This window comes from Haemaphysalis longicornis, unplaced genomic scaffold, assembly GCF_048455015.1.
Source record: "Haemaphysalis longicornis isolate Haplotype H1 unplaced genomic scaffold, Haemaphysalis longicornis Haplotype H1 scaffold_1, whole genome shotgun sequence".
NCBI classification, from domain to species: domain Eukaryota; kingdom Metazoa; phylum Arthropoda; class Arachnida; order Ixodida; family Ixodidae; genus Haemaphysalis; species Haemaphysalis longicornis.
Window position 1 is genome coordinate 84,772,664 of NW_027526203.1, and position 26,136 is coordinate 84,798,799.

General features: G+C 46.1%; 1 long non-coding RNA gene across 1 annotated transcript in view; it reads left to right on the top strand.

The window, feature by feature from the left end:
- The first annotated feature begins 308 nt into the window (after positions 1 to 308).
- Positions 309 to 26,136, top strand: part of LOC144177844 (uncharacterized) — a 50,156-nt gene continuing 24,328 nt past the window's right edge. The window contains exons 1-5 of the long non-coding RNA XR_013323871.1: positions 309 to 524; positions 1,923 to 1,973; positions 3,626 to 3,695; positions 8,886 to 9,036; positions 21,946 to 22,038. This is a non-coding gene — a long non-coding RNA (uncharacterized LOC144177844). The remainder of the gene's footprint in view (positions 525 to 1,922; positions 1,974 to 3,625; positions 3,696 to 8,885; positions 9,037 to 21,945; positions 22,039 to 26,136) is intronic.

Below are 26,136 nucleotides of genomic sequence, written 5' to 3' on the forward strand. Positions count from 1 at the left end.
CCCCTTTGCAGCGGTGCGAAGTAGAAAGGCGCGGTTCCCGTTTTCCACTCTTGGTGGCGCTCGTATTTTCGCAATCTCGAACTGCAACTTTTAAGTTCACTTGCATATTAAAAACTCTGTAATTAATACGTAACCTCGTAATAAATATAAAATGCAACAACAACGTTCATTTATGTTCGTATGTAGTACAGCCCCCAAACGTTAGTATCGCTGCAGTCGCGGGACAGAAAAACGGCGGAGTTGCATACCCCTGGTTTGGCGCTACGGTTACGGTCATAGCTTTTTTTTCCTCCATGGTTACGGTGCTACGGTCTCCGCACTTACGGCGTGGTCGACGGTGGGTGCGCGTTGTCCGTGTTGTTATTCATGTTTTTGTGCAATATACCGTCGTGAATTGTGTTCGCCCTTTGTGGATAAAGCCTGCTTGTCACTTTGGAAACACGTGAGGTTAAAGATAAGCTGAAATACAGCGGCAAACGATCGAAGAACGGCGGCGTTTTCCTGTGCCCGGACAAAGAAGTTCGGTAAGTTCTTTTTTGCTGGACCTTTTCTAGCGCTACTAAGGTTCGGTGCCAGAAACTTGTTATTGGCTTGATTTCTCGTTTCTGCGTCAGTCTCACGCTGTGGTTCGTGCAAGCTAAATGCAATTTACTGACGCTGGCGCTGCTCGATATGTAGCGTTGCTGACGGACAGGTGTTGGGCGCAGCGGAGGGCCTTAGGAAGCTTGAAATAATTGCCGGTGCTCTTGATGACATCGTGAGGAATCGAGGTGTTTTGTACCGTATGCGGTTTTTGTCGCATTAGGTCTGTTTCTATATGCGGCCGTGCGGTTTCGCCGCACTTCTGTTTTATTTCGATAGCCGTGCCACTTTGAACAAAGCAAAATACAATGTGCGGCTGCTCAACTTATCGGACGTAAAACTTCCCTTGAGAAAAAAGGAAACCGGAAATAGTTTGAAAATCTTGACTTGGCAGTGAAAGTGTTTTAATATCTTTTTATCGTCTTGTTACTGGCTGAAAACCTTTCCTGATCCCTTTTCGCGTTCTCTTTCTTTGGAAACTATTTGTTTTCTTCAAACAGCTTTTAGTTCAGGAGCACCGAGGCGGAGTATATTTCACATTGCTGTAAGCGCTATCTACGCTTACTAGCATTGGTTTTAAGCTCCTTTCATCAATTCTGTGGTTAGGTCTTTTAACATAACTGTCTTGATAATAAAACAAGGCTGCGTCTAATCTCACGGCAGCCGTGAGAATTACCTCCGGGAAATTCTCACGGCAGTTTCCATAAAAGTTGGCTGGCCGAAAATTTGCTCAATAATATTACGTCCCAACGTAACCTAACGTAACATAACCTGACCGAACCTAACGTAACCTAACCTTACGCGTCATAACCTACCCAAATCCTGCCACAGTGCAACAAACTAATCTTCAGCGCAACGACACAGAACACAACCTGTATTAAACGCAATTCAACCAATTCTAGAAGTCCTGTGCGGCGATATCTTGATATAGTAAAAACCAGAGTAAAAAAAGCACCAACAAAATCACGATGACCAAAAAATTCCGAAAGCTAAAAAAAAAAAAAAAACATCCCAACGTCGCACTCGAACCTGCGCCTTCTCGTTTAAAACCCAGCACTATACCACAGAGCTACAGAGGCAGCTGCAAAACGCTGCTTTTTGGGAGATGTTTATCAGATTGAATCTCCGCGTAGCGTGCTTAGCCAATAAGAAGCGACTGCCGTGAGAAATTTCTGGCGGTAATTCTCCCGGTGGCCGGGATAATAGACACTACCATAAAACAATCATTGAGTGAGTGTGCTTACTTCTCGGAATGTGTAGGGTACTGTGAGCTTTTAACTTTGTCAGGTAACGACGTTTGTGCTTATGTAACTTTTCTTTGCAACCTTTTCATTTCAAAGTGGCTGGAGCTTCAGAACGTGGGCTGTCTGGTAAGATGAAAAGCAATACAGGTACGTACCGCATTTATGTGACCCAGAAATTGAACTGGACCTATAAGTATCATGCGTTTGAGTGCTGTAGGGCCCTTACAGCACGAATTATGCCCACCTAACATGTGGGAGTTGTTTATTCTTGCATTACCACAGGAATAATAGTTGTAGGTAGCCCTTTCAGCGGTAGGATGCTCTGCATGTTCAGGACATTTGAGTTATGTTGAATGTAGCTTTTTATACATGCAGAAAGTGAATTCCTGTTTTATATTTGCACATGATGTAGTGCCTGTGTAAACCAGGTTTTCTGGGTTAAAGGCCAACTGCACTCAAAATTTCGACCGCGCGAAATCACTGTTCCTGCATAGTATGACTAAAAAGACCGCGATGTACGAAGTATGACGCCTAAAATGTGCGTAATTACGCCGCAAGCGACCAGCAGAAATCGACGATTTTGAAAACGAAACTGGCCAAAACGCGGCCATTACAGGCAGGCGGAAGTGACGTATCAGCTGTCGGCGCGAGCGGGCAGACGGCCTGGCTAGCCTGGCCTGACGGCGCGAGCTGTGCGGACCGGCCGACGCGGCCTGCTCGGCCAGCCAGGAGGAGAGTGTGAGCGCGCGCGTGCGGGGGTGTGGGAGGCGCATAAAAGCGAGCGCTTGTCCCGCAAGCACGACACTATTCGTGCACTCCGACAGCAGCCCACGGCATAGGCATGATGTTGCGACGACACTCGAAGAGGAGAAAACCATACGGCTAACGAAGCCTCTCCGGAGCCATGAAGGCCAGGCCTACCGGCTCGAAATACGAGCTTCCTGGATTCTCCTGCTGAGAGGCAGACCGATCGGCCTGGACGGCTGGCATGTCACTTCCGCTAAATGGCTGTTTGCGCGACACGCAGGCTGGTGCTTTGTCGCCTGCAAGGGCGTTATTTTGAGTGCCTGAAACTGAATAACCACGCATTGCACAGAGCTACCGGTCGCGTCGCAGTAGTTCTCATGGTACCTACTACACATTCCGAAGGCATTTAGCCAGGGTGAAATTTGAGTGCAGTTGGCCTTTAAGAGTCCTTCAACGTCTGCTTGCGGCTGGGCAGCTGTTATGTCATAATGCTAGTAATGTGAGTAAGCACAAGGTCTTGCAGTTGCAGTACCAGTGCCGCAAGAAGTAATTGGAATGCTGGAACTGGGGCCCAACTCGGGTATGTGTCGCTGCACCAGTGGTAACTGACAGGAGCATATCATATACGCATGCATATCGGCCACAATAACCCCTCTATACGTAAGGACCGTTCTGTATTTCCGTGGCACTGAGCATTATGCATTGGATGTTGGATGCTGCGCCAGTGGAGTGATGGTGCTCTTAGCAGACACTTCTGGCAGCATAGCCTGCATGCTTCCAGTGAATGTGAGCTAGTTAAGCTGAATCTCTTGTGGATACAGGAAGGCACTGTTCTTTTCTGTGAATACAGACTCCTGACATACTTTGGCGCTATCTATGCACAGAGTTTACAAGGGTTCCTTGTCAGTGGTCGGTTAATCAGCTGGCTGTTTTGAAATGGGTCAAGCAAAATAAAAACAATGGGAAGGTTATGCAAGGTCCTGAAGTTATTTGTGAAGTTGTGTTGTGAGTTGATCTCTCGATTAAATTTTTTTCCTTTTTTTGCATTCCAGCTCACCCACCCCTTTCTCTGAATTACGATCATGTCTTTGCTACTGAGCTGCACTGTTTGTGGCACCTAGAGTGAGACATCTTTATGCTTCATTTCTTTATGTCGACTGCATACTGTGACTGCTCAAAATGCTGTAAGCACAGTGCTTACATTATGCGCACAGGCTCAGTTATTGTGGCATAAGCATATGAATGAGTTCAAATTCATTTTAACCAAATAGATTTTTCTCGAAAGAAAACTAACCGTTATGCTTTCTTTGCCATCTTTTGTTTATTCTTGCTCATTAATTAAAAATATATATTTTTTTTCATCTATATGAAATGTCTTTAGTGCCTCTGAATGTGTGAAAACAAAAGTTTACATGTTGGGTTCTGGTTTTTTAAAGGGACAGACAACCGATTTTTGTCGAGTATATATTCTCCATCCCAAATGAAAGGGCATCACTTAAAGCACCTTGACGAGAAACGGTTTTGCTGATAACGCCCTACAACTTTTTAAATCGAAATTTTCGATCTGCAAGCTGTATGTGTCCTTCCCAAAAATGATGCTGGCAACCATGACAGAGTAACTTGGCAACATACTTTTGTCTGTACGCGAAATGAAAAACTATATTTAAAAACTTGTCCCCAGTTAAAAAAGTTTGAATCGCAGGCTTTCCTGTTCCGTTATGTGTTTTTTAATGGAACAGTCTATTGTGCACGAATGCGCCATCTGTTGGGATAGACGATAGGTAGACTCTGCCTTCACGTTGTGGAGGCGGGAAGTTCGATTCTCCCCGGGCGCGACGTTTTTTTTTTTTTTTTTCTCCCCAAGCTGCCGTTGGCGTATTTGGGAACTGAAATCAAATATTTTGGCAGAACAAATGCCTCTGACTCAGGCAGACTCATAAAAGCTTCTTCACTGGGTCTGTTTACTGAACGCTGCCGTTGATTCTGGGCACGGTGGCTCAGTTAGCCACACTGAGAGCAACCCAGCGGCGGCGGGCGGCGTGTCTTTAAAATCTTCAAAATAATGTTTAGAAATACATATACAATTTAACCTTGCACAAATACTTGTGTTAAAAGGTTTTCAATACGTAAATAAACGTTTCAGCAGTTACAGTAGCTGCTAGGTTTGCAGGTCACGTGACAGGGACACATATTGTAGTGCCAAGTTTCGACACTACGAACCGCCACCCTTCCGATTTCAGGAAGTTTGCTTCCAAATTAAAATTATTCCTGCCGATTTGTTTAGAAATTGCTTGTGGTTACTGGGCTATATAAAACGCTGGCTTTCATATGAGCTATACTCGGTGACAACTTAAGAACGGCACCAGAAGTTGCCGCTGTGCCTTATCACCGTAGCTGGATGTTTCTCCGCGCGGCGCAAGTAGGGCGTTACTGGGAATATTTTGAACATGGCGTGAGCCGTTCCCGTGATTTTTTGGACTTAATATGCTTATAAACGACTCCAGTGACGACAAACAAACTGCGTGAGACAAGGCAGACGATATCACGCATTCATAGCAAACCCCTTTCAAAACGCGCGCGCACTGACATCACGGGTCCGGCGCTTTGGCGGAGTGATACACTACATGAGGTGGTGCCGTTCTTGAGTTGTAACCGAGTATAGAGAACATATACACGACAAAAATCGGTTGTCTGTCCCTTTAAATGAGGCATAGCCACATGCTACTCAAGATCACGAGTTCGTTTTCTCGAATCATAAGAATTGACGATTTCATTCTTTTGGGCCAGTAAAGTGACCGCACATGTTGATCGGGTGGTGATTCTGGCGAGGCATCAACCGCCTGGTCATCATATTGAACATATATTTGGCTAGATAGTGTGCGAAGGATGTAAAAAAAAAAAACACGAATGGTACCAAAACAATGTAAATTAAGTGCAGTCAAAAGTTTGCTTCTTTACACTATAGGGTAATGTTAGTACCTAAGCAGCATTTACTGTATTCGCAAGCTTGAGACACTGTCAGCATAATGCACCCGCAGCTAGGCTCAGTGGCTAAGGTGTGGTGCTGAGCCCACATACGAAGGTTTGATCTTGGCCACGGTGGCTGCTTTTCTGATGGAGGCGAAAAGCGAAAACACCCTTGTCTCGAGATTCAGCATAAGTTAAAGTTTCCGATGTGCTCAAAATTTATTTTGAGCCCTCCACTACTGCGCGCCTCATAGCCCATGTGCAGCTTCAGCGTGTTAAACCCTGCGATCAATCAATCTGACGGCGTAAGTAATCACGTGATTTTTATCAGAGCCTTTTGGTGGGATAGGTGGCAAACGTTGCTCATAGCCCTGGCAAGTAAAATGCATCAATGGTACGGATGGGTAGGTTTAGTAGACCATGCTGACGTGTGCTCCTGCATGGTCTACTTTAGGTAGATGTTGGGGAAGCTAGGCAGTGCTCCCTAGTGATTTGGCCGCAACACCCCTGTGTACCAATTACTTTGTGTGTGTTTACACTGTGCAGTATTTAGTGTCCACTTATTTTGTGGCCAGCATGTGAAGCAGGGGAACATAAAACAGTCCTTCATCATTTTTTGATACCTCAAAAGCTTTTCTCTCATTGATGTTCGGGCACAAATAAGATTTCGTTTTGTTGTTGCTTATATTCTTGCTCTTCTGATCAAGATCAGTCTAAAAAAGCACAGAGAACATAGTGTATGCTAATTTTGAATTTTGCCCTTCCAATAATAATGCCAAAGACAGCCACGTACCGTGTTTACTGAATTGTAATGCGACCACGATTGTAGCGTGAGGGGTGACTTCATCGCATCCAGAAAGAAAAATTAAAACCACAAAAGTAACTGGAGGAGTAACTTTCGTCGCGCCAAAAAAAAAAAAACCGCGCAAGTACTCACGTGAGGCCAGTGGAATTATGGAAAAGCACATTTATTTTTCAAACACTTGGGCAAGGCGCCCCCCTGTGACACTTAAAACTTCGCAGGAAGCCCATCTGTCGAGCGATTTCGCTTGTTTTGAGCTGTATCAGTTCAACACTGACCACCAAAAGGAGGTTGCACTGTTTGGTGACGAAATCAACAACACCCTCTGTAATTCGACGTGGCAGCTGTAGCAAGACCCTCGGAAACTTTTTGGGCAGGGTTTGCATGTAAAAAGGCGCTCCTGCAGTAGCTGCCATCCACAGATGGTCAATGTTGACTCTTCGGGGAGCTGCCAAATTGCTGATTTCTTGAGCCATTAAAATAGCATAAGTCATACTGAGTGCAACACGTGGCCGTAACAAGGGGAGTTGAAGAGGTGTTAAAACACTTGAGGGCAATGAAAGTTACCTATGCCTCAAAACAAAAGTACGGCGCAAAAACAAAGGAAAAACGGTGCGCACGCTGTCAACCACGACAAAAAAAAAAAAAAAAGCAAGGAAAGGAAAAAGTCGGTCTTAGCTTGTAGTGGGCTCGAACAGCTCTGTCACATCTTGCTGACATAAATTGCGAAATGGTCAAAACTGTAGCCATTGATGACAATCCGCCTCTTTCACAACCCCACTGCGCATGCGCAATCCCCTAGTGGCCAAGTCCCTAAGCAGTCCAGTAGGGGCAGCAGACGACATTCCCCACAGCTCCCGCACAAGCGGGAAGGGGTCGTGGTTGTATTTACATCGTTTGATTTTTTGTGTGTGCTCGTTGTGCGCGGAACACTGCCCACAACTTGTGCTGCGTTCCGCTGTAACTCGGAGTGCCGAAAAGGGAACGGTGTCGGCTTCTATCGCTTCCCGTCGGCCGCACGCGATCGGCTACGGCGGTTTGTGTCGCTCGCGTCGGCTCGGGTGATGGGAACTTTAAGCTTAGCATCCTGGCGGATATTTGATCGCTGCTATCTGTGCAACTGCGAATGACAATCCGCAACACAACTTTTCACTACACTATCATCCCCTTTCTCGCATGTGAAACTCAAATTAAGTTATAACTGCCGTTTGAGCGATCGGTGATCAAGACATCTGCGTAGCCTGTTTCGATGCTTCCGCGCAGGTATCGCCATCTCTCGGCCGCTCGGCGCACCGCGCGCCGCGGCGACCGGTCAGCGTAGGCTTGCATCGCGGCAGATATATCTGATCGCCGCTTTTAAAATAAGCCCTGACAACAATCCCTAGCACAATTTTTCACAACACTAACACCTACTTTTTCGCATGTGGAACTTTTTAGCGATCAGATAGATTCAGAAGAGCAGCGACAAGCGCGGTTGCTACCGTGGTCTGCGCCGGTTCGAGCCGCTGAGTGTGCCGAGCTGGCAGGCGCGGCCGGCGTGTGCGCGGACTGTTTCCGAAGGCAGAAAACGATTCACGATTGCTTGCTTTATCCATTTCTTGCGAACAAACGCGCAGAATCTACAAACTCAGCTCAGCGATCATCGTAGTTGACCATGGGGCAAAAACAGTGGGCGGAGCGACGCCGACGACGCATCTCATGCGCGCATCGGGCCGTCTCAAATTCACGCGTACGACTAGTCGTGGCGACAGTCGTAACGATCAGTCGCATGTGAATCGCGTGTACCAATCGTACATGTGTCCAGCGCTGAAAGGCATTTTGCGAACTGCCGGCCTTTGTTGAGCTGGCGATCGCATTCATGCCAGACGACTCCAAGTACTGCTCGCTCTGCTGCTCGGACGGCACACGGATCTGTCCGAGATTTCTCTGCCAGCCCTCATTCAGTGATAAGAAGCCGCCTGGTATTATGTGTTGACCAGGGGCTGTCGTCTTAATTAAGGCGTTATAACACCAACACAGAAGAAAAACTTCGGCTGCTCCTCGCCGTAATGTGGGATTGCCGTGCATACAACGAGAACGCAGCCGGAGGAAACGCCGGCAAACCCTACAGCTTCAACTTCTGCTAGGCACACTGGGTGGCAGCACACCGCAATGAAAGAGGCGGATTGGGTGCATCATTGCAATATTTAGGCAACTTGAGTTGCGGTATTCGATTGTAACGCGAGTGTTGACTTCAGGTTGCAAGAAGACAACGTGTTATAATCGACTAAATACAGGTAACATTTGTATTTGTATTTAACTATTTAAATTCAATTTAAGAAATGTATGACATTTGGTCACCTCCTCTATTGTTTTGATTGTTCAGCATACTTGAGCATGACAGCATCATGTGACGTTTTCAGTCTGCCCAGAGATGAATGAACTCGTGTTGCTCATGAAAATTTGCTGAAGCTCTAATTGAAATTTTGAAAAACTAGGGAAGTTTTGACGCATCAGTTTGGTAGACACCCTGACTATAGACCACAATTTTCCAACCCTCTTAGGGTGGCGCCATTTTCCCGGGATTGGTGTGGAGGCGTGCAGGCATTTCCCGGGGGACAGCGGGGGCAGCCGCGCCCCCAGCCACATGCCACCAGCCGCATTGGACTGCATATCATGTGGCTAATTCGGACACCGAATCTGATTTGAAAATCGGTAAGTTCATTGTTCAACAGTTTGCAACCCACAGTTTAACAGTGAAGTAGAAAGTGGGTTAAAGGCAAGTGAAAGCTTGTTGCATGCGAGGATCGCGTATGCAGCACACAGGTTGCAAATGGACCATGCTGTGTGTGGTTCTCAACGAAATCGTGGTTTGTGGAGCTATATTTTGCTGTGCCAGGCTTTTTGCAGTCCATTGCTGCACCCGACTCCTGTACCCTACTAATTAGCTGTGCGCTCACCTTCCCCGCAGAGCTGAGCTGTAGCACTAGAAAAGGGCTGATTTTTGTTTGTTGTTTCTCGTCTATAAAATGAACAGAGCTAACCTGTAGGGAACAGAAATTAGCGATAGATAATGGGATGGGAATCAATAACTGGGCTCTAAAAACAGCGTTGTTGCAAAGGTGCTACATTCAAATATGTTCCATTGGGCGTGATGATCTATTGGCGGAAGCACTCAGGGACCCCCAAGATCTTAGTTATGGTTTTTAATGCATAACGATCTTGTGTTTGTTATTTTTTTGTGTACTCAACAACTGTGCTGTGACGCTCACACAAGTAGCCTTTGCACATTGTTAATTTCACCTAAGGCATGCCGACCTGCATGCTGGGGAAAAAAAATGTCTGAAAAATGTGGGTACAGCGGTTATATTCAAGAGGACTGGCATGACAAAATATACCACCCAGAGGCCATGAATCTGAAAAGACAACATGCGACACGGTGCATTTGCAGCCTGTGCACAGCATGGGCAAACCCGCCGTGCAATTAGTTCTCGCTCACCTTGAGTGCACTCTCTAGTGCACGGTTAAGCTGTAGGGTGCTGACTCGTTTAATAAAATCGTACTTGCCAAAACCTTGGTGCTGAGACAAATCATCTGAAATTCTGAAATGCAATTGAGTAAGCACTGTTTGATGGTAATGGCGCTATCTAACTTCATTGGTGCTTTATTTTTAGAAAGTTCATAGCATTATCGAAAACCGTGAGAGATGCAGCTTCTTGCACAAGTTCACGATGTGTGCTCTGAAATCAAGTCTGCGCTTAAAAACTTCCTTACTGGGGGCAGCTGGATGAAACAAATTATGATCATACAAAGAACTAAATATTGCCAATGTAAATTCAACAGTGATTCGTCTTTATTGCCTTTTAAGCAGCGTTTATTCATCCTTCCTCAGAAACTTCATTGCAGCAACCAAGCACTAGTTCAGAAGTTCTTGTACTGTGTAGACAAGGCTTGCTCAGTTTTTTTGCTATCCTCTCCTGCGCAAGTTTCTAGCCTCTGTTGTTGGCTAGAAGCTTACTGTGTTAATAACCAGGGGATAGAACAAGCTGACAATGTTCCTGTCAGTGCTGCGGTACTAGCTCGAGAGGCAGCGGCTTTTTTGCCACTCACTATGCCAATGTGGAAAAAGCCATGTGTGCATTTCTCCTGGCAGGTCCCTGGAGTCATTGGGGGGCCTGAAGTAATGAATCAGTGCTGAGGTAGATCAAGTTAAGCAATTATCACAATACAGACTCGATCAAGAGCTTCTAAGAAGTCGAGGTAGGTATCGGTTTGTAAAGGTCCAGTTAAGATAGTAGGAAATTGTAGGGCATTTTCTTGCACGAAAGGAAAAAAGTGGATTTTTAGATGTGATGACATTTCTCAGAAGATTTTGCTCTAGGAGCCTGTAGGCATTTTGCTTGCAAACGGTGGTGTGTACATGCTTCCCAGCTTTGGGGTAGTGAATATTGCCGTGAAGCAAAGACGTGAATATTGCCGGCTAGTTGTTTTCTTTTTTTTTCCCATTGCGAACACAGTACACTGCTAGCCTTTAAATGGAGGTTGCAAACCTTCCTTAGAAAGCTAATATAAAAAAAGAAACATTCGAGCAATCCATGTTTCTGCAGTTCAAATAAACCGCTGTTTTGAAAGCAGTAAAGATGATGCTCAGTGAAACACTGCGGCGAATAGTTTGTTCTTCGCAAAACAGTATTTCTGGTAGAGAAGTTTTGAATGCAGCCTGGCTGTAATTTTAGAGCAGTCATAGTTATTGAGTGAAAGAAGCCATGGCTTTCTACAGTGCTGTGAACCTTTTAAAAATAAGTCGTCTGTGAGCTTGGAAAGTGCTGTACTGCTAAACAATGAGTAGTCAAATATATTCACGCATTTTTTTTGGCAGAAAATAGTTTTTCTGCCTTTAGTTGTAAGACAACCGCTGGTGGGTTTAGTGAGCAACTACTATGGCCCCTCATCCCCCCCCCCCTACACACACGTACACACCTTTTTTGGCATCTTTCTTTGTCAACTACGACTGCACACTGCAATTTCTGTGGCTGCAACGCTCCTGCAAGCGTACTGAGCTGAATTTGTTCCCTGCCATGTCGTGACCTCAGCAATATTGGGGCAGCAGAGTATTAGAATCTAGGCAACTAACCATTCATAGCCATTGTGCCAAAAAAAATGGGCCTGTTTGTTTCTTATCGCGTGTGCTTTCTTTCTTTCTTTTTTTTTTATTTAGAGGTTCAACACTGCGAGGACACATATGCGCAGAATTTTGCAGCGTGTGCTTGCAATGCCCTTACTTTATTACACAACACTAAAGAGAAACGCAGTAATGCTGTAATTGAAACAACTGAAATAAAGCCAACGGATGTAGGCTGTAAAAAAGTGCAATAATATAAGTACGTGGTTCAAGTTTTGTATTTTCATGATAGAAGGATTCCTTTCCAGTCATTCGCACAAACCTTTTTACTCAGTGGCTGCGATGAGGCTTTTTGATGTTAGTGATTATTCGAATAAATGCTAATGTAATGCAGCATGGCTGAGGTGCACTGCTTTAATTTGATAAAGTTACAGGTGGGAAAATGTAGTATGATGCTTAAAGGGACCCTGCAACAGTTACCATCGACTGCTAGGAATGTATTTTGGGGTAAAGTCTATTGTCCCAGCAATCTCCTCCCGCACAAATTATGAAAATCCGTTCACTATCGCCAAAACTATGCGCAATGAGAAATCGCGCATAATCGTTCCCTCTCAACTCGACTGCGGACAACGCGACGAAAGCTGCGCGCTCTCTCCCGGAAAGGGGGGCGGCTCGCGGCGTTCTCTTCGGTGGCCTTCGATATATCACAGGCCGGGGAGTTTTCTCCTTTTCTCCGCAACGTGGAGGGGGCTATTTCCGGTCTGGTGCCACAAAAAAGCAGGCATGGGTGCCTGCTCGCAAGTGCGCGCTCGGGCTGGTAGGGCGTTTTTGAAGCAATAAGCGTTTGTAGTTGAGTGGTCCCGTTGAAAGGGAAGTATTGAGCTCATCACTCAAACTCCGCGCGCACTCAAAACACAAAAGAAACGGCAAAACTGTGCCTACAGGTTCAGGCATAGAAGAGGTTCGTACACAGCGATGACGACGACGGAAATGGGAGAATCTAGCCGCGAAGTTGGCCAGTGACAGCCGATCGGGCAGCCATGGCCAATGTGACGTCCCTTAGGCCATGCCAGTGGTGCATAATGAGGAGAACTGAAGAGAGTGCGGTTGGTTTTTCCGTGTCTTTCACAGCGATTTGCGCACTCACCGCTTCACGTGCACGTGTAATATTTGGCTCAGGTATTCCTGGCAGTGGAATCTAAACGTCACGCAGGTTTACTTGCACTGCTCAAAGAGTGTTGCAGGGTCCCTTTAATAATGACAGAACTGTATCAATGAGTGTTCTCAAAATACACATTTCATGGGCTTTGTTTTTCCAACTGAGAGATTGAAATAGTACTCATGCCTATTTTAACACACACTTCAGTTGGTTATGTAATGAGTAAAACTCACCTGCTGGTTTCCCGCAGTGGACTGGGACACTTATACCATAGTTACACGGGCACAGTTACCCTGGTAACTATGACTAACGCAAACTGAGCTTGGCCACTTCAGTTCGGTTACGCTAACTGCAGTTGCCGCTCCCGCAGTGTTCAGAAATCGCACATGTCAGTTTGGACGCAAGTGGCGGCGCATCAGCGGAGGCGAAAAAAATCACCTGGCGTTCGCAGGAGACGAAGGCCTCAAATAGTGGGAACCCCAAAGCTTGCCCCAAGAGGAGCTTGCACTCTGCATCGCTCTCGCAGTCGGCACGGCCACCCATGAGCAGCAGCTCGTTTTCCGGTCCACCCGATCAACAATGAGAAAAGCCTAAATTTGCAGATTCCACTCATCTTTTGCCAAAAAATATGGACAAAGCAGGCAATCATGAAGCGTTTTCAGCACTCGGAAACGATCCGCACGCACGTCGGCCGTGCCTGCAAACACGCCGGCGCGTCTGTTCGCACGGCACTGAAAGCGCCCCACAGGGGGCACCTTGTGTACTCAAGGTGTTTTGGTGAGTAGCGCCACCACGGTCCCGAGCTCCGCAGGGGTGCCTACTGCTGTAGGCACTTGGTGTCTTGCAACACCACGGACCCGAGCACATGTGGGTTGGACCCACCCACGCCCTCGGCTGTGCGTGGCTTTGCCGTGTCCGGGGAAAAGGGGAACCTGGTGGCTGAGCCAAAGTTGGGGTTGTTTTGGACCTTTACGGCCCCCCAGCAGCGGCAACACTCCACTTTGGCCCCCGCTTCTCGCAGACGGTACCCCTGGTCTGACCCGCCCGGGGGGAATCAGCCAGTCGCCTTTTCCTCTCTTTCTCTCCACTCTTTCACTTTCCTATCTCCTCTCCTACCCCTGTCCTGTCATCTCCTTCCTTCCTGATTTCTACATTTTTCCTGGCGGCAAGGGTTAACCCTGTGCAAGGATATCTACCTTGGTACCATGTATAGGGTTATAGCGGCAGGGTAACGGTTAGCGTGTACTTTAATGTCACGTTCCCTTGTTGGGCTCGGTGGTGGGCGACCGGCTCTGCCGCCGAATTGATTCCATGCTCATATGGCTTTTTCTATCACCCCCCAAAAAACTGATCGGCCTTCGAAAAGGGGCCGCACCGAGGTAGCACAATTGAAACCAGTCTCCCAAAGTGAAACTTTCACAAAATACCTTGTTATCCACTCCGAAGACGAAAATGCACCTCTTGCTAAAAATTCTGTCTTCCTCATTGCAAAGTGCCTTGAAAGCGTTGTCGGCCGGGATTACCAAGCAAAGAAACTAGCCTCTGGTGATCTGCTGATAGAAGTGCAACGAAAGAACCAAAGTCAGAACCTACTAAAACAGAACACCCTGGCTGAACTCGCAGTAACGGTCACTCCACATCGTAGCCTGAATACAACGCAGGGCGTGATCTCTGAGAGGGAACTGCTTCACGAGACAGATGAGGATTTGCTTGAGGGACTGAGGGACCAGGGCGTCACGGCTGTGCGGTGGATCACCATGCGTCGCGCAGGTGAGGAAATTCGAACTAAGCATGTTGTTCTGACCTTCAACCGTCCAACGCTTCCTGAATCCGTCCATGCTGCCTTCATATCCTGTCCAGTACGCCCTTACATACCTAGTCCTCGAAGGTGTTTCAAGTGCCAGAAGTATGGCCACGGAACTCAGTCTTGTCGTGGCCGACCCACCTGTGCTCACTGCGCACGTGCTGACCACACCAGTGATGAGTGCAAAAAAGAACAAGTGAAATGCCCAAACTGTGGTGAACCACACGCTGCATACTCGTGTGCATGTCCCGCATTCAAAAAGGAAAAAGAAATAATCCAACTCAAAGTTACCGAAAACCTAACCTTTGCACAAGCACGCCTGAAGCATGCCCTGCTTTCAGGCAGAAGTTACGCAGACGCTGCTCGCCGGGGGGTGGAGCGTCGTCTGGTGGATGCGGGCACCCAGTGCAACCTGGTCCCGCCACAGCCCCCCGTTCAGCAGCAGAAAGTTGCTCCCGTGGCTTCTGCTGCTACACCCTCCTCCAGTGCTGTGCCTAAGGCCCCCAGTGTGAGCTCCAGTGCTGCGCCTAAAGCCTCCAGCACGAGCTCTGGTGCTGTGCCTAAGGCCTCAAGCACGAGCTCAGTCCAGATGAGTGATCTGGCTCCATCCCGGGCATCTGCAAAACAGCAGAAGGCTGCTCCTGCGGTCACTGCTGTTGCAGCAATGTCCAGTGCTGTGGCTGCGGCCTCTAGCACAAACAGTGTCTCCACTGACACTTCTCCTTCAGAAACCTTGGATGAGGCCATGGATGCCTCTCCAAGCACACCGGCTTCTGAAACACAACCGGAGCGCCGCAGCTCCGCTGGTCGGGGTAAATCAAACAAACCGAAGTCGTCCAAGATCACTACACCGGGACCTAACTCGGCGACGTAGGTAAACTACTGAAAGGGCCCCAAAAACAAAACTCCCTCACTAATGACCCTTTTAATGGAAAAAGAACATCTCATGATCTGTATTTCTCTTCTCTTGGTGTTTATGGCTGCTGAAAGTGTTATCCAGTGGAATTGTAGGGGGCTGTTGAACAACCTTGACAATATATATGATATACTCTCAAATCACAAACCAAACATACTGTGCCTCCAAGAAACACATCTACGCCCATCTCAGACAAACTTTTTAACACAATACACTATATTTCGTAAAGACAGACTGAACTACCACCATCCGTCTGGTGGTGTGGCAATAATAGTACAAAAATCTGTTGCCTGTCAACACCTGCAGCTACAAACTTCACTTGAAGCAGTTGCCGTAAGAGCCATAGTTTTTGATAGACTAATAACAGTGTGTTCTCTTTACATTCCACCGGACTATCATCTATCCAGCGTCGAATTCGAAAACCTCACCAATGAGCTACCTGAACCCTACTTAATTATTGGGGATTTCAATGCCCACAACCCTCTCTGGGGATCTGCGCGAGCTGATGCGCGAGGGCGGCTAATTGAAAAGTTCATCACATCATCCAGCAGTTGCATCTTTAATAAGAAACATCCAACATACTACAACACGGCCCACAACACATATTCTGCAATAGACCTGGCAATTGGCTCCGCAATTTTACTGCCCACCTGTGAGTGGAAAGTAATTAACAACCCCTTTGGCAGCGACCATTTCCCTGTGAAACTACTAGCTACAAGCAATAACTCCCAAGACACCGATTCGCCTCGAACTTTTAAACAACATGCAGCTGACTGGAAAACATTCAAAGAACTTTCCAGGCTAACTCCTTCACTAATAAGTCATTTAGATGTTGAAGCAGCCAGCTCACTTATTACGGCCCATATTCTTGACTGTGCTTAAAAGAGCATTCCAGAGACCACTCCTAAAACCCTCCCCAGACCTAGACCATGGTGGAATGAGGAGTGCAAGCGTGCACGTTCCGAACAGAATAAAGCATGGGCACTCTTACGCCGCTATCCTACGGCAGACAGCCTGCTTAAGTTCAAACGGGCAAAAGCCAAAGGAAAGCGGACACGGCGCGTAGCAAAAAACGAAAGTTGTACAAGGTTTATATCGTCTATAAACTTACACAGACTCTCGCAAAGTATGGACTAGGATAAAGAAACTAAAAGGCTACAATACCAACCCTACTCCCCTTGTAAATAGTGTCGGTAACACTATAAAAGACCAAGCAGATGCTCTCGGCAAACATTTTGAAAACGTATTCAGTTCCTCTCATTACACACAAACATTCTTACAGCACAAGAAAGCAGCTGAGCGCCAGCCCCTTTGTGTGAACAAACGCTCAAATGAAGGATACAATGCACCATTTACGATGCCCGAACTAATTACTGCATTGTCCACATGTGGTAAGTCAGCCCCTGGAGCTGACAGAATCAGCTATGAGATGATCAGGCACTTACACATTGACACACTTTACACAATACTCTCTCTCTTTAACAAAATATGGCAGAAAGGCCGCTTTCCAAAAGCATGGAAAGAGGCAATCGTTGTACCTCTTCTAAAAGAGGGGAAAGAACCGTCCTTTGCTGCTAGTTACAGGCCTATTGCCCTGACCAGCTGTTTGTGTAAGCTCCTTGAAAAAATGATAAACCGGCGACTTTTTTACTTTCTGGAGTTTCATGGTGTTCTAGACAAAAATCAGGCAGGGTTTAGGTCTGGGAGATCAACTACAGACAATCTGGTTGCGTTTGAATCGTATGTTAAAGACGCTTTTGTCCATAAACAGCACTGCTTCTCTGTATTCTTTAATATGGAGAAAGCCTACGATAGAACGTGGCGATATGGCATTCTATTGGACTTGCAGTCGTTTGGCCTTAGTGGCAATATACTCAATGTTATTCAAGACTATTTGTCTGATCGCACATTTCGTGTTCGTGTGGGGACTGCCCTGTCTAGAACATTTGTTCAAGAAAATGGCGTACCCCAGGGAGGAGTGCTGAGCTGTGCACTGTTCATTGTTAAAATGAGTTCTCTTAAAACTGTGCTGCCTCGGACTGTTTCATACTCTGCCTACGTTGACGATATCCAAGTTAGCTTTAAATCCTGTAATCTGTCGATATGTGAACGTCAAATCCAATTAAGTGTCAACAGGCTGGTTACATGGGCTGAAAGAAATGGTTTTAAGTTTAACGCTGATAAAAGTGCTGTTGTTGTCTTTTCTAGGATACGCGGTGTACAGCTTCTCCCTTGTATCACGTTAGGAGGTCAGCCCACACCAGTGAAAAAGGAACACAGGTTTCTAGGTATTTTGCTCGACCACAAGCTCACATTCATACCACACATTAAATTACTAAAAGTAAAATGCCTGAAAACAATGAACATTTTAAAGATACTATCTCATCAGTCCTGGGGTACGGATACAAAATGTCTGCTAGCACTTCTTAATAGTGTCGTTAGGTCAAGAATAGACTACGCCTGCATTGTATACCAGTCTACAACCAAAACAGCACTCAAAATGTTGGACCCAGTATACAACTTGGGGCTTCGCTTGGCCACAGGGGCATATCGAACAAGTCCTGTTCCATCCCTTCATGTCGAATCAAACCAGTGGTCTCTAGGGTACCAGCGCGCCTACACTGCTCTGATGTATGCCGCAAAGATGACTTCTTTGAAGGAACACCCTCTGAATACCATAATGAAAAATAACACAACTGATCATCTCTTTGAAAACCGACCATCCATAGCTCCACCTTTCCCGCTGGCAGTTTCACACCTCGTCAGCGAGTTCCAAGTTCCTCTCACTGATGTCTACTGTACCTCAGTTTATGATTTGGTCGCTCCGTGGGACACTTTCCCAATTCACTGTGACATGTCCTTTAGAGAAATACATAAGAAAAATGTACCAAACTTTGTCATCACTCAGCATTTTCTGTTCCTCCAAGACAAATACAAGGCAGCTGAATTTTACACAGATGCCTCAAAAACTACCACAGCCGTATCCTGTGCTGCAAATGGCCCCCTACTTAATGTGTCCAAAACGATGAACACGAACACAAGTATATTCACTGCAGAGGCGTACGGTATACTACTGGCTTTAAACCACATTTTTCAAGACAAAATTAAGAACTCAGTTATATACACAGACTCTCTGAGTGTCGTCTCAAATCTTTCATCTCTGAAGGTCAGTAGAAACCCCACTTTTAATTGTGTTTTAAGAGCTCTCTACTCGGCTTATGGCATGAAACTCGTTGTCACAGTCTGCTGGGTTCCTGGCCACTGCGGCATTGCTGGAAATGAAGCTGCTGACCGTAGTGCTGCAGCTGCCGCCCTTCGAAGCAGCATAGACGTAAGCGAGGTCCCATATCAAGATCTGAAACCTTTTGTAAGAAGGAAGCTGCGGGACCACTGGCAGCAGCAATGGGACAGAGAAGTAGAGAATAAACTACATATAGTTAAGCCCAAAATAGAAAAGCCCCCTGCTGAAAAACATGACAGATTTGTAGAGGTAGCATTATGCAGATTAAAAATTGGCCACACACACATCACACACACATACCGTTTAACAGACGCAAACAAGCCACAGTGCCATCGATGTGGGGGTCAGCTTTCTGTCCTTCATATACTTATTGAGTGTGACATGTGCATCACTGAAAGGAAACGTCATTTTAATGAAGCTTACACATATAACATTCCCTTGCACCCTTCACTATTTTTATCAGACCATCCAATGTTCCCATACAAAAAAGTTTTTAGTTACCTGGCAGATGTAGACTTTTTAAAATACATATCATATAGACCAAACCTCACCTGTGTTCATTATGTGTTTTAAAACAGTGGTGGAACCTGAGACTTTACACTTTAGGTGCTTGCACTCACTGTTTTAATATGACCCTATACACTATTTATCTTAGTATACTCACTATGCTTTAATTATGGCCCTATACACCAACCCCCTGAGTAAAGCTTTTTAAACTAGTGCCTCCTTTACAAATCTTTCTAATCTCTTTCATCATTGTCATGGCGCTCTTTGCCTTTGTCGGCCTTGCGCCATTAAACCCAAAATCATCATCAACGGCACTGAAAGCGGCTCGAACCGGCCGAGACCACGGCAGCAACAGCTTGTCGCCGCTCTTCGAAATCAATCTGATCGCGGGAAAGAACTTCCGCATGCGAGAAAGTGGACGTTAGCGTGGTTAAACATTGTGCTATGGATTGTAATTGTAGAGATAGCGCCGGTAGTTGTAGAGATAGCGCCGGTCAAATATCCACCGCGATCCTAAGTTCCAAACACCGAACCGACCCGAGAACAAGCTGGTCGCGAGCTGCTGGGGAAGCCTCTTTTTCGCCGCGCGCGAGTGCGTCGCGTTTGCGTCTGAATCAGCTGTTTAACGATATTTTCTTTTGTCTACACAGCTTGGCCTTTGGATTTTATCGTGAGGTTAAAAGTTTTGTTGTTGCGCTCACAACCAAGTGACCGCTGTCAACACACTTGGAATTTCGCATGTAACAGCCAAAACCGCAGTTTGTGATAACCAGGGTTAAAATTTAGTAACCATCGTTAAACGTAACTGCGGTTACTGCCGCCGTGTAACTAGGGTATTAATCTCAATTAAGGGATGGTGTGGGGACAACCAAAATATTTGAATATTAAAAGAGTTTTGTTGACTTATTGCCAGAACTTCTAGGGCTCCATGTCAAAATTAACAATGTTTTCTAATGATAACATAGCTACAATGCAGCTGCATAAGGAGAGCAGCATAAAATGAAGGAAAGCTGTTTTGCAAATGGTGGGATGTTGCACCATTCTTTGGATGGCTCTTCAACTGCGTGGCAGCTTTTATAGTTGAAAGAATTATTGGTAAATCATGTAAATCATGCCTGGTTTTCCCTCTGAACTCCCTGAGGGTTCAGGTGAGCTTCAGTTGTCAGTTGCCTGCTTCTACTCAGAGTCGCAAGAACGAACACCATGGCTACATCATTTTGCACTTGAAACACTGAAAAGCTCTACGAGGTTTTATCAGCGATTCCAAAGATTTGGTTTCATCTTAGTGGTGTGGAATCTAGTTTGCTGACTGCCCATTTTTTTGTTGCTGCCTTTCAGTGTGTCACAGGGCCCTTGCCACATTATAGTGTGGGGAATTGTGAAAACTTCAATCTGCCCCTAAAGGAGTGCTGGCACAAAATTTCAAAGCACAGATGACTACATAAAAAGCTTTCGTTGTAAATGGAGACACCCCTGAGGAAGGTTAACCTGTAACTGCTCGGTAGAACATATTTTAAGTCAGTTTTAATGTGTGCATGCTCAAAAAAGTTAAGGACAGATTCCCTTTCGACATCGACATCAGTGTGATGCCATGTGTGCCTCTCCCCAAACTGCCTAAGTCAGGGCTCCCATGACGTATCCAAGGTGGCCTGCTCTGCCTGATCCTTCTGAGAAAACACAGATCCTTCAGGGATGACGCCAGTGTTTTCTATTGAACATAATTGTCGAGAGCCATGAGCTACTGCCCAGTCTTTAAAAAAAATGTCGGCTGTCGTCCTGGGTGAAAAGAAAAGAAATGCCCAAAACAGGCAACACAAAAGACAAAGAAATAAGTACAAACAGTGGCACTTGTGTTTTTCCTCATTTCTTCGTCTTATGTATATCGCCCATTTTGCAGTCTCGTCTTTTTCAACTTAGAATCAACTTCGCCTAGCCTCAACCCTAGCAAGTCTTCATGGGCCCTTCATTGAAATTACGAGGGGTTTAATGGGTTTGTATGCTTGCGTGATGCATGCAAAGGAGAGATCGTACTTATTTTCATTTACTTCGAATTGAAGAAGTAGTAACAGGTTAAAAATTTGCAACTTATGCTGAATATTAGTTTATAGCAAGAGTCAGCAAGCTTTTCAGGCGGAGAGCCGGGTTTAATGCCACGGACACGGGGGCGCCCGGAGGGCACATTGGTTGGGAGGGGAGGGGGGCTTTGCAGGCAAATAATTTTTTGGGGGGAAATTGAAAGTAGTGTACAAAACTAGGATAGCAATCCTTATCATGGTTATTTTCAGCACGAACGTGACGCGCTTTCATGCCAGTTGAGGTCGAAACGGCCATGTCGGCCTTCAGGTAGTAAGTGACAGAGGAGAAGAGGGTCTACCATTGTGCCGGGGGCCACATAATACTGCCCCATGGGCTGCGGGCTGCCAACCCCTGATTTATAGCATTTTCGTATATCGTCTGAACATGAAGCACTGAACAAACTTAGGTTGTCAGTTCGTGATGCCTTCACTTGTGACAGGGATGGGTGGCATCTATGGAAACTTTCTGGGTGTTGCGAACAACTCAAGGCAGGTTTTCGTAGGAAGATTGACAAGCATGCTCTCATTACGTTGCACACTTGTGAGAGGGAACCCCTGTGTCAGAGGACCTGTTTACAGACTAGTTTCCTGGTGCTTACAAATTCCAATAAAATTTATGGCTGCTGCAAAGACCCTAAAGAAAGAGTTGTTTTTACAATTTTGTAACAGTTTGTGACCCCGCTCAAGCATTCAATATGCTTGCCTGGTTTTCTATTCGTTTTGGTTGCTTGTCCATTTTTCATTTCCAAAGTACGGTATATTATACGTGGGGCTTTTTTTATTATTTTTCTTTTTTTTAGTGCCTGGCATGAGCTCCCTGCTACTGATCCTGCCATAACCGCTGTGGACGAGAGTAGCCGAAATCTGTGCGTCACTGCTGTTAATCTGACAAGGTTTGTGGGATTTCTGCATCTTAAAATCAAGGAAATTTACACGCAGTTTATTAGGCTTTAGACAATACCTACTGTTAATAGTTACTGGTGGGTTCCTTGGCATAGCCATGAAGCACAGTACGATTGCTTTGTGTTTAAAGGAGCCATGAAGAGAAAACACGAGTTTGTTTTATTCAAAGGATTGCCTCGTTAGAATCATACTGACACAACTTTTAACGTAAACTTCGCTCAAATAAGCTACATAATTAGGAATGCTAGAGCACTGCTAGAGCACTGCACGGGCCTGATTTTAAGGCCCGAGCCCGCTTCGCGAAGCCAGAGCCCGACCCGGGCCCGTAACACCTAGCCCGAGCCCGGTTTGGGCCTGGGCATTCATAAGTGAGCCTGGCCTGAGCCCGCCATCTCAAGCCCAGGCCCGGCCGGGCCCGGTGATTTATTTTTTGGCCTAGGGAGGGCCGGCACATGTGTGACCAAGCCCAGTCTTTGACGCTGAAGAAAGTTTGTGTATTATATTCCAGGCGATCAGACGGAGCGTCTAGTCTGTACAAGCACGTCATGAACTGAACGCAAAAAGTAAGGGTTTAAAAGTGCGCGTAGTTTAGCTTTTGCTGTAAGCAGTTCACGCCACATCGGCGTAATAATAGCTCGTATTCTTAGACGAGAGACACCATCACCTTTGATTACCAGACTCTTGGCAACTTCACGTGGTTGTCTCGGCCACAAGTTGGTATTGCTGAAATTTTTTGATCCGCATTTGAATCAACGAGTATGTACACGCGTTGAAATACTTCACCTGCAGTGGTCGTTAAGCGGTGGTGTTTCTCTGGGATGTGTGTTTGATTCCCGGCCACGGCAGCCGCATTTTGATTGGTGTGACATCTAAAACACGTGTACATACATAGACATAGGTGCACAGCTCCAGGATATCTGAATTAATTCCTTCCCCTCTTGGGCATTTCTTGTAATTGTATCTTTGGTATGTTATACACCAAAATATAAAATCTTGATGCAGTACAAGAAATGTCGTTAAAATTGCAGTATAGTGGCCATCAGACCTAGCAAAACACGTTTTTAAAACAATGCGTACAAATAACAGCAAGAAGTGTGCAAAAATAAACCGAGAATATTCATTGTGATGCTCTTTTCTACACTTCACGTTGGACCTATTAACGGCCGTGCCTATGAATTCAAGCCCGAGCCTGGCCCGGGCCCACGGCGTCAAGCCACGGCTCGCGGTGTTCTCTTAGGGGGCCTTCGATACATCGCAGGCTGGGGAGTTTTCTCCTTTTCTCCTTAACGTGGAGGGGTGTATTTCCTCCGGTCTGGAGCAACAAAAAAGCAGGCATGGCTACCTGCGTGCAAGCGCGCACTCAGGCTTTTTGAAGCAATAAAAGTTTGTTTTGGAGGGATCTGATTTAAAGGGAAGTATTGAGTTTGTCATTCACACTTCGTGCGCACTCAAAACAAAAAAAAACGCTGAGACTGTTCGTACAGGTTCAGGCATAGAAGAGGTTGGTGCACAGCGCCGATGGCGGCAGAGCGTTACAAACAACAAATAGGACAGCCATGGCAGTAATGACGTAATTTCAGAGGTGCCAGTGGTGCATAAATTAATGAGAAAAATTGAAGAGAGCGCGGGTAATATTTCCATGTATTTTACAGGGATTTGCGTGCTTGCTGCTTCATGTGCATGTGTAATATTTGGCTGAGGTATTCTTCGCAGTGTAATCGAAACATCGCGTAGGTTGTTTACTGCTCAAAGCAAGTTGTAGGGTCCCTTTCATCTTGCTTACTTACACTGCGGACGCACATTCCTGCATGCTTGATGGGTGTTGAAAACGCACCTCAACTCCTGTCATTCATTACCATTTTTATGGTGTGGGACATATTTTGAAGCTGTGACACAACTTCACGGTTTTTATTTTCCCGCTCCTTTTCAGTGTTACTCTTTGCATTTTCGGTTCTCTTTTTTACTACTATATGCGCTGCCGCTAACACAAATGACTGCAGGAATTGCAATTCTTTTATCCTGACAATCTGCACGCCGAAGCGGTCCTTAACTTTGTGGAGGCATGACTTCAACTGGTTGGCGGAGATATGGAGTCCAGCACCCCTGTGCGCAAGAAAAAATATAATGTTAGTGCGGCGACACGCATTTGAGGCAAACGCAGGAGGTTTACCCCATAAGAAAAAATATGAATGTTTCAAGAGGCCTGTATACCGGAGAGATGAAGTATGCAGAAGAGCATGTTTATTAAGAAGAGTGGAAACTTTCCTTATCACATTTCTTTTGTGCATGTGTTGTGTTCTTGCATTGCATAATAGTTGGTACTCTGTGCCAGTCCTTGTCAGCTACTCACTCTTAAAGGGACCCTGCAACACTTGCCATCGACTACTAGTAATGTATTTTGGGATAAAGTCTATTGTCCCAGAAATCTCCTCCCGCAAGAATTATGAAAATCCGTTCGCAATTAACGAAACAACGCGCGATGAGAAATCGCTCATAATCGTTCCCTCTCAACTCGACCGCGTACAACGCGACGAAAGCTGCGCGCTCTCTCCCAGAAAGGGGGGGCGGCTTGCGGCGTTCTCTTTGGCGGCCTTCGATATATCACATGCCGGGTAGTTTTCTCCTTTTCTCCGCAACGTGGAGGGGCCTATTTCCGGTCTGGTGCCACAAAAAAGCAGGCATGGGTGCCTGCTCGCAAGTGCGCGCTCGGGCTGGTAGGGCGTTTTTGAAGCAATAAACGGTTTTAGTCGAGTGGTCCCGTTGAAAGGGAAGTATTGAGCTCATCACTCAAACTTCGCGCGCACTCAAAACACAAAAGAAACGGCAAAACTGTGCCTACAGGTTCAAGCATAGAAGAGGTTCGTACACAGCGATGACGACGACGGAAATGGGAGAATCTAGCCGCGAAGTTGACCAGTGACAGCCGATCGGGCAGCCATGGCCAATGTGACGTCCCTTAGGCCATGCCAGGGGTTGCATAATGAGGACAACTGAAGAGAAAGCGGTTCGTTTTTCCGCGTCTTTCACATCGATTTGCGCGCTCACCGCTTCACGTGCACGTGTAATATTTGGCTCAGGTATTCCTGGCAGTGTAATCTAAACGTCGCGCAGGTTTACTTGCACTGCTCAAAGAGTGTTGCAGAGTCCCTTTAATGGTTGTCAATATTTTGCCGTGTTTACAAGTGTTGTTTCAAGCCACTTTTTCGCTCATTGGTAGACACAGCTAATGCAAATATTCATAGGCAGCATTGTTCAAATAAAGCGTGGGCACTAACAGGATTCTGTGTATATGAAAAGGCAGGATTAGGGCACAGTGAAAGAAAGGCAAGTTTGGTTTCAAATCGGATGTCTTCAAATTTGAAGCTCATGGAAATGTAAAAGGGTCTTAAAGAGAAAATCCATTTGTCTTTGCTTAATTCTGTCTACTTGAATGACCTTCTAAGAACATAAATCCAAAATATTTTAACAATTCATTGCTTCTGGAGACTTCTAAATTCTTGTTTTGAGGTGCATCGCAAGCGACCACGCGCGCATCGCGCTGCCAACTAGCAGTGACGTCGCAATAAAAACAGTCAAAAGTTAAATGCTCTTTGTGTATATTGTTCTGTACAACTGCAAACCCAGTGTTTTAAAAATAATGCACCCTTTATTCATTACCAAACCAGTTTTCTATTGACGTGACCGGTGTCACGACCACTTCTGTTGTGTGGCAACCATTGTAACAGAACTCACACCTACTGGCTGTTTGTACGATTTGTAGCCAGTTTCCTTGCTGAAAGGGACACTGAAGTGATTTGTAAACATTGCGGGATTACAAGCGCAAATTGTAGTCCGGAGTTCATAGGCCATGTTTCGACCACTGTGAGCGCGTTTACGCGAATATATTTAGTAGAAAAATCAATTCGAAAATGCTGTCCTCTTCTCTGCACCCTCGCCCATTTTCTGTGGCGTTTCCGTGTGACGTCGGGAGGAGATGAGCTGGAAATTGGCTGCGCTACTGCACGGCTCGCTGACCTTCCGACCGAGTCAGTCGGCCCAGCGTTTAGTCCGCCGGCCGCCGACGGGTCATCGCAATTCGCTCGCTCAGT